Source organism: Lathyrus oleraceus, chromosome 6, assembly GCF_024323335.1.
Source record: "Lathyrus oleraceus cultivar Zhongwan6 chromosome 6, CAAS_Psat_ZW6_1.0, whole genome shotgun sequence".
Classification (NCBI taxonomy): domain Eukaryota; kingdom Viridiplantae; phylum Streptophyta; class Magnoliopsida; order Fabales; family Fabaceae; genus Lathyrus; species Lathyrus oleraceus.
In genome coordinates, this window is record NC_066584.1 from 463,486,882 (window position 1) to 463,499,127 (window position 12,246).

At 35.4% G+C, this 12,246-nt stretch overlaps 2 non-coding genes across 2 annotated transcripts; both read left to right on the forward strand.

Annotated features, from left to right (window-relative positions):
* Positions 1-1,978: 1,978 nt before the first annotated feature.
* Positions 1,979-2,050, forward strand: TRNAP-UGG (transfer RNA proline (anticodon UGG)). Its single transcript has one exon. It is a non-coding gene; the product is annotated as a tRNA-Pro (tRNA).
* A 1,797-nt stretch (positions 2,051-3,847) lies between these two features.
* Positions 3,848-3,919, forward strand: TRNAP-AGG (transfer RNA proline (anticodon AGG)). Its single transcript has one exon. It is a non-coding gene; the product is annotated as a tRNA-Pro (tRNA).
* Positions 3,920-12,246: the final 8,327 nt, after the last annotated feature.

Consider the following 12,246-nt stretch of genomic DNA (forward strand, 5'->3'; position numbering starts at 1 on the left):
AGTATTCCATTGGAGAAGTGGACTAGGGCATGTGACAACGGTCAACGTTGGGGCCACATGACAACAAATATTATGGAATCAATGAACTTTGTCTTCAAAGGCATTCGTAACCTACCTATAACCGCTTTGGTGCAAACAACATATTTCAGGCTAGGGGCGCTATTTGAGATCAGGCGTTTCAAATGGAGTTCAGTGTTGTAATCTGGGCAGTTGTTCAGTGATGCTTCAATGAAATTCATTAGACATGAAGCTGCCAAAACAAACACACATGTGGTCACGGTGTTTGACCGCACTAAAGGTTGGTATAGTGTTTCTGAGTCCATGGATCATAATAAGGACATGCCGATGAGATAGTACAAATTCGAACTAGATAGAGGTTGATGCGATTGCGGAAAGTTCCAAGCCTTTCGTACGCCATGCTCCCATGTCATTGCGGCATGTTCAAAGGTTCGAATGGATTCATCCTACTTGCTATCTGACGTTTACAAAGTCACCAGGCTATCAAATATTTATAAAATTAGTTTTTCCGTAGTAGCAAAAGAGGATTACTGGACAAAATATCAAGGGGACATCGTCTGACACAACGAAGTTATGCGAAGGAAGAAAAATAGTCGCCCAAGCACCCACATTTGAATCGAAATGGATACGACGAACAAAGTAGTTAGATTATGTAGTTCATGTCGTCAGCCAGGTCACAATCGTACTAACTGTCTTAGTGTTGGAACGAGCACAACCAGATAAATTCAAATGTACCTCTGTTGCAATATATGAAAAACTAAATTTATTTCATATTATACGTTTGTGAGGAAAATACCATTACATAAACAATAACACAAACAATTAAAACAACTATAATACAAGAACTTTGTGATTACAACCATCAAAACAATTTTGAACATGTAATTTATCATCCTATGAACGTCTCGGTCAGTCTTAATATCCACCCATTCACTCACTTCTCCATTTTGGTTGAACGTGGACACAAGCCATTGGATTCTTCTAATCCTTTCACCATCTCCAATTTCTCCATCTAACCAACTATTCAACGTCCGATTAAGACGTTCAAACGAATCTATATTCTAGAGTCGAATCTCTATCGGAGACGCAACAACGAAAAATATTAAATCGGCATTTCGCTTGTGAATGTATTCAGACATGGTTAAAACACAAAAACTTGAAGGAGAGTGGAGTTGAATGAAAGAAAATATGGTAGTAGGGGAAGATTTTGTGTGAAAAATATTGCATCCAAGGCGAACTATTTATACAGATGAGATATAAAATGCATGCGCCAAGAGGCTAGGCGCCTAACATGTCAAGACATGTAGGCACCATAGGCATTAATGCCTCCTCGTGAGGTACAATGCAGGCGCCAAAAGCATTGGAAGCCTCCTCATGAGGCTTCCAATGCAGGAGCCAAGGTCTTACAACTCAGCTCCCCCAATTCTACCCTTTTATCTTACAACTCAGCTCCCCCAATTCTACCCTTGCACTCCTGTCCCTGCGTATTACTTGATTTGCTTCTTTCTGAGTTACTTCCTACACCCCTTCTCTTACCTTGAGCCTTGTTGTTACCTTCTTACGTAGCTGTCCTGGAAGAAGGATAGTTCCCTAACATCACTCTTATCTTTCTTGGTTAGCAGCATTCCACTGTCTCAGCATTGTTGGCCTTGCATTGCTTCATCAAAGTGGTTTCTGATGTATAGTTTTATTTCCATATTGCACTTATTTATTTGACACGGAAGAACTATATAATATTCGATGTTGATAAAAAAAATGATTTCAGTGTTTTTTTTTGCTTCAGTCTTGATCAGAATGAATGAATGATGAGATCCTATTGGATATGGATATCAAAAATAAATCTTGTCATGCACTTGTTTAGTGATGACATATAAAGGGAAATAAGAGGTATGTGCTCCAAATTTTCCCCTAAAATAGTTGTGCCAACTAAGTTATTTACAATCAAAAACTTTTCATATTAGGGCATTTGGTCTAGTGGTATGATTCTTGCTTTGGGTGCAAGAGGTCCCGAGTTCGATTCTCGGAATGCCCCCTTTTTATTGTTTTGAAGTTGTGGAAGTTTGACTTGTTTTCTTGTTTATTTGTTAAATAATAGTTAGGTTTCAGGGAGTGCATGTGAATTCTCTCTGATTCATGAATCTATTTCTATTTTATTATTATTATTTCTATTTTATTAAAACGGAATTGCAGAATTATAGCATGAAACCTCATCTATCAATATATCAAGTAATCTATTTTTTGTATTGTGCTAAATGAAATTAGTAATGCAGGTGCTACAAGAAAACAATGAAAATTTTGATTAGTAAATAAGAGAGGTGCTTCCAATTGAGATTATGTACAATTGGAAATTAATCTGTTAGATTCTATGTGAAGATGGAAAGACTTTGAAAAAATCAGGTTTGATGTAGAAAATCTGAAGTGTAAATGGTAAAGATTTTTTTACGACAACTTAATTCTATTAATTTACCATTTAAATTTCTCTTAGCTCATTATTTGATTCCCTATTGCTATAAACTAGTACTTGACATTTATCTCACTATCATCTTTTTTTGCTAGGTCTAAATTGTACAGTACTATTTCATCTTTTATTAGATAAATACGTGTAGTGAACAACTTGATTGCATCATTTAGTTATTCTTTTAACTTCTCATAAAGTAAATATTCGAGTTACCCGCGCAATGTGAGGGTATATATCTAGTAATGTATTAGTAGTCAAACTCTTCCTTTTACAATCACAATTGACAAATAATTTTGTTTTATAACAATGCGAAAGAATTGCATTGTTATATGAAATAAAGTGTTGGAAGGTAAAAAGCCAACAATGAAATACTCGGGGTAGCAGGAGTGAGGTCCTTGTCCATGAGGATGCTACAATGGAGAGAGTTGGGCTAGAAAACTAGCACCTATTGTAGATAATATGGTTAAATATCTACTTAGATGGTTATGAATGTTAGAGTAATATATATATATGTTGATCCTATGTTCCTGATAACACTATATATTGATCTTATGTTCCTGATAACATTGATCCTATGTTCCTGATAACAAAAGAACAATAAGATCAATAAAACAAAATGCGGAAATAGAATTAGAGGTTTTACCTCCAGCAATTGTTGCAATGTTGTGAGTGCACTGCCTTTGATTCTTCCAAGCTCTTGCTCTCTCAATATAGATGTTGTATTTCTTTTGTGATGAGAGAAAGCTTTGGCGACCAAAGACTATTTATAGGCTTGATTCTATCATCGAGAATTAAAGCCATTAAAACTCATTACCATCCAATTAAATGGTCATATCAATTTACATTAAAACCAAAATAAATTGTACCCTTTTCAGAACCAAAATCCCAAAACTATGGACCACATTAAAATTGGTTTTTTATTATTAATAATTATTATAATAAAAATAAGAAACCGTTACTAAGAACATATATGGAGTAAGCCTATAGATTCCATATAAGGAGAATAGATTCTATGGATAGCGGTGACATAATGATGTTGAGAAATCCCACGAAATACTACTGACAAAACTATTAAGAAATGCATAGAGAACCATTTTTGCTATATATATATATATATATATATATATATATATATATATATATATATATATATATATATATATATATATATATATATATATATATATATATATATATATATGGTTTGTTCTATCTTAGCATTATTTATAACCTTTTGACTCAAGTAGGCAACTTCACCTAGTGGGACAAATCAGATTGTTGTATAATAATATAAAAATGTTAGATGAATTGGCCATTTTCTTTTTAATTTCAATGGTGAACATGTAAAATTGGCAAAATAGCAATCATTTAGGGCATTTGGTCTAGTGGTATGATTCTCGCTTAGGGTGCGAGAGGTCCCGAGTTCAATTCTCGGAATGCCCCTTTTAAAAGAATTAAGAGTTTTAACTTTTGTTGTCACTACAACTACAGATTTTGACAATCTGATCTCAAATCAAGTATCAAACTTGTTTATAATATATATAATGATTGTGTAACATGAACAGTTGGATTTCAAATCATGACTAAGATTGATTACTGTGTGTGAAAGTGTATTTTTTGTATTGTAGGAAATCAGGGTTTCTGATTGAGCCTCTCATTGTTATAAGCAGATTTGGTTATTTACATGAAATCTTTAAATACAACTGCAAACCATATGGCATGCATAAACAATTGCAATAGTAAAAAAGTCATATATGTCAACTAACTTTGCTTAATTCCAATATAGGCATTTGGACTAGTGGTATAGCATTAGTCTATTATTCGATGAATCATAAAGTGGACAACATATCACAAGTTTCTTTGTTTTTAATGTAGGGCTGCATTGTCTTGCAGGTGAACGACTATGAGAATCGAGGTTAGGTTATTTTCTTGGACAGTCATGTTACCAACTCTATTAGAGTTTGCTAAAGTGGGAATGTTAGGAAAGAATAGTTTTTTATCAACTGAATTCTTAACCGAATTATATAAGTGAGAGTCTTATTTATAACAGACTCAGAGTTTGATATTGATCTCAGTTCAATAATCTCGATCGCTTTCTAGTTCCACCACAAATGCTTCTTTCTCACATACCTTGAAGCTCTGAAACAAATTTCCCCCTGAAGCTCTGAAACAAAATAAAACATGTAAATAAATCTACCATAACCACGTTACAACTATCAAACTCTACATGGAAAACATTTATCAAACCATATACTTCATCTATAAAACGTTAAATAACTCATATTGCAACATGCTTACAACTCATATTGCATCATTAAACAAACCATATACATCATTGATAAACATCTCATATTACAACATATTACAAAACATTACATACTCGATTTTGTCTGCACCATTTTTCGACGACGCCATTTTCTGGTCTGGGCGATGAATAGTCACCTTCATTGGGAGTATGAAGAGATAAGGCTTGGGACTTTATGAACAGATTATCATAAATGTTGTAATTGATGAAGCAAAATATTTTGTCTACTTGATGACTTATTCACTTCTTTCATATACTGACACACGCATATACATAATGTTCTAACGAGACCCACTATCATCACAACACTCTATGGCCTAGTTTTTCCTTCCAATTTTGTCTCATTTTACTCCTAACTTTACTTCCTTCTCCATCTAATTTCATTCATTTGTCTATTTCCTTTATTTTATTTTTCTTTTAAAATACATTATGTATTTTTAAATGCTTTATTACTTCCATCTATTCTATGCATTATTATTCACTTTTTTCCAGCACATCTTTTATTACTCTCCATTTTTTTCTATAACACACACTTTTACTCTTTTTTAGCATTCTAATCTTTTATTTTATTTTTTATTTTTTAATTTTCTACACTTGCATTTTTTACCCTATTTTTTTGTCTTTTCGTAACAAATACTAGTACCACATCAGTACTCTTACGAACGCACGGGTATCCCACTAGTTTATCATAAAAGAAAGACAAAATTATTTATCCAAAAAAGTTTATTATTTTTAAAAGAGATAATAAGCTCATGGCTATAATTATTTACGTATATTAAAATATTTTAATTAATAATTTTTTTCCATATATAAAATCTTTGAATCAACAATATAATATTTTTTCGCATATAAATGTGATTTTTGTTTTTGCATTTTTTACAAAAACATTGGAGTCAATATTTAACTTGTTCCCGTTATTATTCAATATTTTGATAAATAATTTAATTTTCCCCGTTTCATATAATTTTCATATTAGGAGAAATAAAAATTTATTAAAATTTTAAATAACTATAATTGTTTTAATTTGGTGTTTAAAGAAATGATAGTTATGATTTGGTCAAAGTTTGTTTTTATAGTTGATCAACATCATAAAAAATACTAATTACAATAAAAATCTTAAATTGAGAAATAAAAATCATATATTAAATAAATAATATAAAATAATATAAATATTTTATTATAAGGTTTTGAAATTTGATACCATTAATTATGTTATAATATATAATATTTATAATTGCAATTGATATATTATATTTTAAAATAATAAAACATCAAATAAAAATAGTAATATTTTTATTTTAATTTAAAATCTTAACTATGTTCAATAAAAAAAATGCATTGAATTGTATAAGTTTTTTTTATTTAAAATCTCACATTCATCATAATAGGCCTATTTTAATTTTAAATCTCACATTCATATTGGAAAAAGAATTAAGTCTTTTTATTTTTCTTGTATCTTGTCATTATGTCTTTAAATTAAATTTTTTTATAGATGTAATCAAAATCAACATTAACAAAAATATTAATTACAATGAGTTTACATTATGTGTCGTCTCAGTATTAGTTTGAACAAATAATGTGTTAGTGTAATGGTTGGATTTGTTGGAAATCCCCCAAAATCTATGGAGAATTTCAATCAATCTTGATGAACAAGATTGTTATTATCCACACAATAACAACGAGAAAAAAAGAACAATGGAGAAAGAAAGAGTGTATAGAACGATGAAGGAAAAGAGTAATATAATTCTGCAGAGTTTCTCTCTGCCCACAAACTGTGGAAAACTTTTTATTCACTTTGCAACTGCAAAATACTGTGAAAATAATGTTATGAATGCTCTATTCACTTCTATATGAAAATAAGGGTTACTCCCTCTATTTATATATTTAGGTTAACTTGGACCTCAAGCCAAAGCCTAAAACTATAAAAGCCTAAAATAGCTAACACTACTCAACACACTAGGTGGTTCAACACTTCCTTGCTTATGTCGAGCAACCTGCTTCGACACAAGGAATTACAATTCAACACATCACATAATTCATTGTGTCTAAGCTATCTACATTCATCATAGCTCTTAGCCTTCTAAACACTTCAACTTGCACTCCCTTTGTTATGATGTATGCAATCTGATTCTCAGTTCTACAGTGTTCCACAATCATCTTTCCATCTGCTACATGCTCTCGAAGATAATGGAACTTCATCTCGATGTGCTTGCTTCGACCATATGCTATCGGATTCTTCGCCAGATTGATAGCTAACATGTTGTCGATCTTCATGGTAATTGCTCCATGACTCTTTGCTGTTATTTCTTCGACCAGATTCACCATCCATGTTGCTTGGCATGCACAAAGAGAAACAACTATGTATTCTGCTTCGCATGACGATAATGCCACTACTGGCTCCTTTCTCGAACATCAAGCAATTGGTGCACCACCTAGCATAAACACATAACCAGCTGTGGATTTTGGATCCTCAGCATCACTACACCAACTTGAATCGGTGTATCCCACTAATTTGCATTTTTTTCCTTCATCAGCTGTAGGAAACAAAATGCCATAGTCGAGAGTTCCTTTCAGATACCTTAGTATCCTCTTTGCCGCTGATAGATGTGATACCTTTGGCTTCTGCATGAACCTACTCACCATACCTACACTGTATGCTAAGTCAGGCCTTGTATGACAAAGGTATCGAAGTGACCCAATAAGTCTTATATATTGGGTTGGGTAGACATCATCTTCATTTGAATCCTTCAATAGTTATAATCTGGGCTCAGTTGGAGTCGAAGTTGGGTTGCAATCTTGCATCTCAAATCTCTTGAGAATTTCGCCTGCATACGTTCTTAGGTGCATCATCAAACCTCTACCACTCTTGAAGAATTCGTTACCAAGGAAATATGAAATGTCACCCAGATCTGACATTTCGAATTCCCTGTTGAGATCACCTTTGAAGTCTTCGATCTTCTTCTTGCAACTACCTGTTATCAACATGTCATCAACATAGAGACATAGTATAAGTAATTCACTCTTGCTTCTTCTTGCATATACTCCATGTTCAGATTTGCACTTTACAAATTCCTTCTCCTTTAGAAAACCATCTATCTTCTTGTTCCAAGCTCTTGGAGCTTGTTTAAGTCCATACAGGGCTTTATGCAGCCTGTACACTTTTCTTTCTTCGCCTTGTTTCACAAACCCAGCTGGTTGTGCGACATAAACGTCTTCTTCTAAGGGGCCATTAAGGAATGCACATTTCACATCCATCTGACACATCTGCCAATTATTCATGTTTGCTAGACTAACAACCAACCTGATTGTTTCGATCCTAGCAACAGGTGCAAAAACTTCATCGAAGTCGATTCCTTCTTTCTGAAGAAATCCTTTCGCCACAAGTCTCGCCTTGAGTCGAGTCACTTCTCCTTTGGGATTCAACTTCACCTTGTATACCCACTTCACATCGATTTCCTTCTTATTTGGGGGCAATTCGACAAGTGACCAAGTGTTGTTGACTTCGATTGACTTCAGCTCTTCGTCCATTGCTTTCATCCACTTCGAATCTTTGAATGCCTTAGCTGCATTGATAGGTTCGACATCTGCGTAGAAAGCATAGTGTACCATCTCACCTTCTTCATCGACCACATCATCTGATGTAATCACACATTCTTGTAACCTTGCAGGCATGTGTCTTGTTCTTTGAGGCCTGCTTGTACTTGCTTCACCTCTGTCTTCTTCCTGTCGAACTTCTCTTTCGACTTCACTAGCTGGTTCATCATAAAAGATTCTCACTGAATCTTTCTTGACATTCTCAGTCTAATCCCACTCCTTAAGCTCATCTATGATCACGTCCCTGCTGATCACTGTTTTCTTATTCATTGGGTCGAACAACTTGTATCCTCCAGTCGAATGATATCCTATCAGGATCATCTGTCTCAACTTGTCATCAAGTTTTCTTCTCAACCGATCTGGCACATGTCTATATGCTATAGATGCAAACACCCTCAAATGACTCATGTAACACCCTTCTAAATACCCCAAATTAATATAATTAAAATAACAATATATTCATCAGAGTAATTATGCCCCGAAGGGTGTCACACAATCATTTCACAACAATCATCAGAATACCCTGTCATGCTCATTTATTTAATCAAAATAAGGTTCTTTTGCATAATTCGCAGCGGAGTAAAATTCAACATCAATGTAAAACAAGTAACACAATACATGTAAATCATTCAGCAACCAATATCAAATTAATTAAAAACATTCCCTCCCGATGTTACATCTATCAGAGCATGACCCATAAGAAACTACTCTAAACTCCAAGCATTAGCTTCTATTCAACTCATTTCTCGTCACCTGAAAAATAGGTGTAAGGGTGAGTTCCTCAATCAATATAATAAGCATTATAGAACAATATGTAATGCCAAGTAATTAACACATTAATTCACCCTAATCAGGCTACGCGTTCAGCAACAATTCAACCTCATACTCAACAGGAGATTCTCAACCATAATCAACATCAACAACACGACACACAACAACACAACACATAACACACATATGATACTGGAATACATCCATTCATATCATATGCCATACATTCATTATGCAATGAGACTCTATGCATGCGGTACCGACTATTTGTGAACATATAGTTCAACCTCACCGTCCAAATCCAGGCACGGCTACCAAGCTCACTAGTCCCACTCATTTGAGACATAGTGACTCACTCACTAATTCCTCACCATGGGAATTAGCTACCACCCCAAATGGGCCATGAAATGCACGCTAATCACCTAGCATGCAAACATCAACAACAACAATCAAATGATCTACTCACTAATTCCTCACCATGGGAATTAGCTACCACCCCAAATGGGCCACAACATGCTTGCTAATCACCTAGCAATGCAACATCAACAATAATCAGGAATAGACACATGCTCACACTCTAAGCCATAATACAGTCTATTCACAAATGTATACATTCACATCATCATGTATACCATCACACATTATCAACATAATTAATCACAAAAGCATATCATATCATGCCACATAATCGAACACAGTATTAGCACACTCTACTAATACCTATACCACTCAAAACAACGGGAAATGATCCCTATCACATCATATCTCAGCTAAGTCGCATCACTCGGCCTAAACCACCAAAAACTGCACAACAACAGTGCAGGAAAATCCCAACTCTGCCCATACGCGTATTGCCTCTACCATACGCGTATTGCCCACGCCTGGCCAAACCCATACGCGTAATACCCACTCTCATACGCGTATTGCGCATTTCCTCGCCCAACTCATACGCGTACCACATGTCTCATACGCGTATGCTACGCGTAACAACTTCCCATTACGCGTACCAACAGAGACCAATGCACGTTCGAAAATGTCATCTTTTCCACCCATACGCGTAAGGCTTCCCCCCATACGCGTACCAACATCTCATACGCGTATTGCCTAGTGCCATACGCGTATGACCAGAGACCAGAATTCTCAGATCTGCTATGGTTTTCTCTGTTACGAAACCTATCCGATCCAACCTTCCACAGTCCAATTTACACAAAATAATCGTCCATATCATCTACACGAATCATATCCTATTCGATTTCATAAATTGCTAACCTCTCTACCTCTAATTCCTACGAATTTCGTCAATTATAATCCAAATTTCGTGCATCTCAAAAGTTCACAAATTCAACATATATCATCCAAATCAGAGGTAAAACAAATGGTCTATTACTACCCAGTACATATCATCCCATAATACCCGTTAATCGATGATAAACCCCCCTTACCTGAGTTAATCCGGCAGCTTCCGAGCTCTAAGCTTCTCCTTCCTTCAACCTTCGCTCTCTGGCTTTTTGCCCTTTCTGCCTCTTTTCCCTTTTCACGTGAAAACCTTTTTCCAAAAATTGGGACTTTTTATTATTCCAGCTTATATACTCCAGTAATATTATTCCACTAAATGATTATCCCAATAATTATTATTCCGAAATAATAATAATAATAATAATAATAATCCAAATATTCTAATTAAATTAATAAACATATTATTAATTTAATTTAAATAAATACATATTATTATCGGGGTGTTACAACTCTCCCCCACTAAAAGAGTTTTCGTCCTCGAAAACATACCTCAATCGAACAACTCCGGATAAGACTCCTTCATCTGGCTCTCCAGTTCCCAAGTCACATTGCCACCTGCTGGTCCTCCCCAAGCTACCTTCACCAAGGCAATCTCTTTACCCCGCAACTGCTTCAACCCTCGATCCTCTATCCTCATAGGTGATGTTTCAACAGTCAGGTTATCTCTCACCTGTACATCATCTACTTGGACGACATGCGACGGATCATGAATGTATCTCCTCAACTGGGACACATGGAAAACATCATGCAAGTTCGCAAGCGACGGCGGTAAAGCGATACGATAGGCTACCTCCCCTATCCTCTCCAGAATCTGATAAGGACCAATAAATCGAGGTGTCAACTTCTTCGACTTCAAAGCTCGACCAACACCAGTTATCGGTGTAACACGAAGAAACACATGGTCTCCCTCTTGAAACTCAAGTGACTTCCTCCTCCTATCATGATAACTCTTCTGACGACTCTGAGCAATTCTCATCTTCTCCTGAATCATCTTAATCTTTTCCGTAGTCTGTTGAACAATCTCCGGTCCAACCACAGCACTCTCACCGGACTCATACCAACATAAAGGTGTCCGACATCTCCTACCATACAAAGCTTCAAACGGTGCCATACCAATACTCGAATGAAAACTATTGTTGTAGGTAAACTCAATCAAAGGCATATAACAATCCCAAGCACCTCCTTTTTCCAAAACACAAGCTCTCAAAAGATCCTCCAAAGACTGAATCGTCCTCTCAGTCTGACCATCAGTCTGCGGATGATATGCAGAACTCAATCTCAGCTTAGTTCCCAAAGCCTTCTGCAAGCCTTCCCAGAACTTCGATGTAAATCTAGGATCTCTGTCCGAAACAATACTAGACGGAATACCATGCAAACTCACAATCTTCTCAATATACAACTCGGCTAATCTCTCTAACGGATAATCCATTCTGATCGGAATGAAATGAGCCGACTTCGTCAATCTATCAACAATCACCCAAATAGCCTCAAAATTCTTATTTGTTCTCGGCAAACCAGAAACAAAATCCATACTGATACTGTCCCACTTCCACTCTGGAATAGCCAACGGTTGCATTAGCCCAGACGGCTTCTGATGCTCAATCTTCGACTTCTGACAAGTCAAACAGGAATACACAAAACTTGCAATTTCTCTTTTCATTCCCGGCCACCAAAACAACTTCTTCAAATCATGATACATCTTCGTAGCTCCAGGATGAATACTCAAACCACTACGATGTCCTTCTTCAAGAATACTCTTCTTAAGCTCAGTAACATCCGGAATACACACCCGATTACCAAATCT